Here is a 5,078-nt window from a genome sequence, read left to right as displayed (position 1 = left end):
TTAATCCATCCTACTTATATAAGTGTGTATTCTAGAAGTTATGCTGTACCCCGAAGAGTGAGAGGTTAAAAATAACATTCACATGCAACATATTTTTTTTGGATTTTAGGGAATAAAAACAAAAGAAAGAATGTGTGTATATGGTGCTGTGCTGGCAAAAATTATCAAGAGCACACATAAAATAGATTCAGAAGATTCCAACAACATTTTAGTGTAATAGACTTCCTGTGATTTTCATAGGTATGATTACTACAATGACTTGAATGACCTTATTTAGGAATGAATGAATCTTATTTATGGTAACAATCTTATCATACAGTAGTCTTTTAAGCTTAAAAGAAAGCAACATAAAATTATCCTTGGCAAGTGTTTAGTGCTGAGAATAAAAGTATGTAATTTTTATTTCTGGCTTTCACAATAAATAAAAAACAAAATTAAAGTAAATATAGAGACAATTACTGTTTAATTGTTTCATTTTCTGTGATATGTTTATGCTCACTTTGTAAGGTTTATTTATATTATTATCAGTTTCATGAGTCTTAAGATTATATTTAGTTTATATTTTAATTTTATGCCTTTTTTTGCTTTCCTTTCAGTGAAATATGTTTCAATTTTAAAAAATCAGAGTGAAGAGAACTACCAGCTGCAGCAGAATCTTTGGGAGGATTAATTTAATTTTGTAAAGTCAACTCCTTTGAAATGATGTTTTTTTTGTTGTTGAATTGGGAAAATTAGGAACTTTTTTCATCAGTTACAGACGTAGCAAAAAAAAAAAACCAGAAATACCTTTCTAAATAAGAATGTTTGTGAAGCTAAACAGGATGGCAGTGGAGACAGAGTGGAGTACACATGAACGCAAAATAAATTCGTCTCATATAATGACATTTATAAATGTTGTTTAGTATAAAGTCAACCATTGGTTCAATAGGAAGTTTGTAAATTGATAGCATCAGATTTATTTGAACCTGAGCATCGAGTATTCAATGTCAGCCAGTTGAGTACTGATTTATTCAGTTTCGTTTACCCTGATTGAATAAACGTTCCAAACGCAAATGTTTGGAATAACTTTATGATAATCTGTGCTCGTATGAATCTAAAATCATCTTATATACCTTCATGCTTCTATGCGTAACTGAGATAGGCCATCATTCAAAGTTTGAAAACTATCACTATTTTTCTTCCTCAAGGCAGAGCTAGAGGGAAGAACACCTCGAATTCAAGCTCTGAGTTATTATACTTCTGCTTCTGCCATTTGTTATCCCAGGGAGGGGGAGAGCCACCAGTTCACCTTAGGCCTGACTGGTGTGTGTGTCTCATACCACAGCTTTACTGAGATGTGACCTGCAGTCCCAGAGCATTGTCAAGTTTACCTCATTAAAATATCGGGAAATTGTCAGATTGATGCTACCAGGTTACACAATATTTGAAATAAGTTAAGCTGATGGTATTTATCACCCACATTTTGCTCACTGTCAATAATCACATAAAAACGCCTTTCTTTTAAGTATATAAACTCTCATTATGGCTTAAATTAAATTGATGCTTTATTTTTTTTTATTATTATTTTTTTTTTATTGAATGGTAACTATGTACATCAATGCTTTATTTTTAAAACAAACTGACCTTTTAGAAATCCCTTGGAGTTCGTTCCCAGGATCTATTTATAATCTACCTGCTTGTGCTGGGTAATATTTTGACCGTGCAATCTAGAGTAGAGTCTATATTCTTTAAACCACCATGCTTACAAATACAAGACCGTATTTTCTCATAAGTTTATACTTGTATATCGTTCTGCCTACTTACTATCATTTGGTATTTCACAGTCATACAAATGTCATGACAATTTTGAGGCTTTCCTGGTACACTTCCTCGACCAGTTTTGTTTCTGTTCTCTCCCACCACTGTGCTTGACTACCTCAGTATCTGTGTAGTTATCAATTCCAGGCATCTAAGAGCACTCCACTACTGTTATTTGTTAAACCACTGACTCTAATTGGCTGCAATGTTCTACTGGTTTACCCTTCAAGTTACATATTCCTCTCAATTTCTTCAGCCCCTGACTATTATACTCTCCACTATAACACATAAATCTATGATATATTTGCATTTTGGGCAGCAGCTACTAAAGATCCCTCTCTTATGAAGGTCCCTTTAGCTATTTGACCTTCCAAATGACCCTAGGATATTTTATGCTATTTTATATTAGGCATTTCAGTCCCTTTGACCTAGAAAATTATTTCCTAGTTGTCACACTTTAGATCTTTCCCATCTTTCGTATGTATGTTTGGTGCCATTCAATTGAAAGGTCTTTCCTGAAACTCTTACTCCGTTACCCTCTGTCCATTATTTATTTTCCTCTTATTTCTTATCAGAATTGATTGTTATCTTTGTTAAGATTGTTATCTTTTTAAGATCTTTGTAATCATATCTAATCTAAACTTGGTGATGAAATAGGTCTTTGTCTCACACTGTAATGTGAAGCTGAAACATAAGCATGTCATATTATTTTTCATTATTTTAACCTTTTACAAATTTAAATAGTTCCAATGAGCTTATTATACAAATCAGTATCTTATCTCAACCCTCTTACTCCTCATCCAATTTCCTAGAAACAATTTTTAGCACTATTCATCTTTCTGGTTTTTGGTACCATGTCTCTATCTATTAGATACTAAAACTTCCCGCTGGGGTGAGAGAAGATTCTCTCATGATCCTTCCACATCCTTTTTTAATCTTCATTTCCTAACTTTTTGTGTTGTTGGTTCATCACCATTTTCACTTTTTTAACTATATATTTACACATTTAATCCCCCAAACATCATCCATTAAGAATAGGTTGACTCTCAGGGTGGCACCTGTGGCTCAAAGGAGTAGGGCGCTGGCCCTATATACTGGGGGTGGTGGGTTCAGACCCAGCCCTGGCCAAAAACTGCAAAAAAAAAAAAAAAAATAGACTGACTACTTCGTTTTAACAATTCAATGTTCATGTTTCACTCTTTTGCTCATCTTCTTCCTTTCTACTTCCCAAACTCTAGCCACTATAATTTTAAGTTCAAAACATTTTAATTTTTAGTCTATAGTCATGAATGATTTAAAAAAACTGAATGCTAAATTATAATGTTTATTTTAAAATTAAGTAATCATAGTCTTGATAATGTGGTAGGATTACATTTTCTTCTCTAAAATCCCCGTGACAACCCCAGATTCCGTTAAAGAGTAAGGTCACAGTGAACAGTGCTAACAATGTTGACTGTTCTGTCTCTGCGTCTGTCTCTTACTGTGTCCCACATAAGCACATTAAATTACTCATTTACTTACTTCTGGTTCAAAATGATACCATGTTTTAGTTGGCCTTCTCTTTTTAGTTTGCTTTGTTATACAATTTTTGTTGTCTTTGCTGCTGGAGTTATGAATGATTGCTACCACTTTATTAGTAGATTGCTGTCCCTCTATGTCATCATGAATTTCTCCTAAAATGTAGATCATACCAAAAAAATCTGTCATTCATGTTGTTTTCAACTTCTTTTTTTCTTATCTCTTTTAGACACTCATGTTCCTCTTCTTTTTTTCTGATGGTTACTTTCCAGTCTCTAGTATACCTGAAATTCATGTCTTGCCAAAAAAAAAAAAAAAAAAGCAATGCATTCTCTTTTGCATGGTTACAGAGAGAAAGTATGATTATGATTTCACAAAGTTCATCATTTGCTTCCATACACAAAGATTTTTTTGCTTTTCAAAATACTTAAAAATGGGAAGAATGATGAGGGTAAATCTCCCTGCGAGTTCACTTGATAGAAAAGGTACAATAAAAACACAGTCAGTGAGTTCCAATTTTGTTTATAGTCTCATATTAATAAGTTTTATTCTTAAACTAGGATAGAAGCAGACCTCGGCCTGTCAGCTATAATTAAAGTTTGAGGTATATCTTTCTGAGAGGTTCTCAGAAAAGATGTTTTGAGCAAAAGTGTGGAAATCCACAATGACCCCTGAGGTTCTTAACGCTGGTGAGTGGTGCCAGTGTAGGTGAGGCAGGGCGTTGTAGACTAGGTTGAAGACTGGCAGAGAGTAATCCTACGACAGTCTCAAATTGTATGTCATAATATTATGGTACATAATATTTTTCTAAAAAATTCTCAGAATAACTAAATGTCTAGAACTGAGAGGAATACTCGGAGATGAAATTTTATCATTTATTTTTTCTAACTAAAATAGTTAATCTATTTAGCACTAGTCTCAGTTGTAAAAGGCCAAAATAAGTGAGTTCTGATATGTTCAAAGTTGAAGTTAGAATCAATATTGGAATAACATTTTATAGCCCCAAGTTTTTGGTGGATAAGGCTTTCACCCTGTCTTCTCATTATTTAGTTTTCCCAATTTGGAGAATACTTTATTCATTTAGAATTAATTCTATTGCTCATTTGTAATCGTTCACTGCTGATGGAAGGAAAACTTTAAAACTCATTATTATTATATTATAATTTGACTATGAAAATATTTGTTCAGAAAAGTCTTCTTCTTAAATCTGTCTCTTTTTCCATTATAGAGAGATATTTGTATGATAATTAAGAAAATGAAGAAGATTATTTAAAATCTCACTATAAAATTCACATGAATAATAATCTCTGTGGGCCAGGTTAACAATGGAAAGGATACATAAGATAAATGGATGGATGGGTAGACAGATGGACATAGAATGAATTTCAATTAAGCAGAAGGTTGAAGATTGGTGTTTTTATTTAAAATAATCACTCTTAGTAGAATTTGGTTGAGAATCAAATGAAAGTATAGAAAAATTACAAGTATAGGGAAGTTTGAGAACTTTTATAACATTCCAGGTAAGAAATTACAAAGGTTTGTCTAGCAAAGTGGGTCTGGAAGTGAAAACAGCTAGAGAGGTCATATGCACACACATGTGTGTGTAAGAATGGATGGATAGATAGACAGATAGATAGAGATGTACTTCACAAAGTGGCAATAAGATTATTTCAAGGACTGTTCAACAATTTTAATTTAAGCTACTGAAATAAAGACTATATGTGTGTGGGAGGGGTTAGTAACTGATAGGAGATAGTATATTT

This window comes from Otolemur garnettii, unplaced genomic scaffold (assembly GCF_000181295.1).
Source record: "Otolemur garnettii isolate 467f Iridium unplaced genomic scaffold, OtoGar3 scaffold00033, whole genome shotgun sequence".
NCBI classification, from domain to species: Eukaryota; Metazoa; Chordata; class Mammalia; order Primates; family Galagidae; genus Otolemur; species Otolemur garnettii.
The sequence above is the reverse complement of the archived record's forward strand: the minus strand, read 5'-3'. Positions refer to the sequence as shown.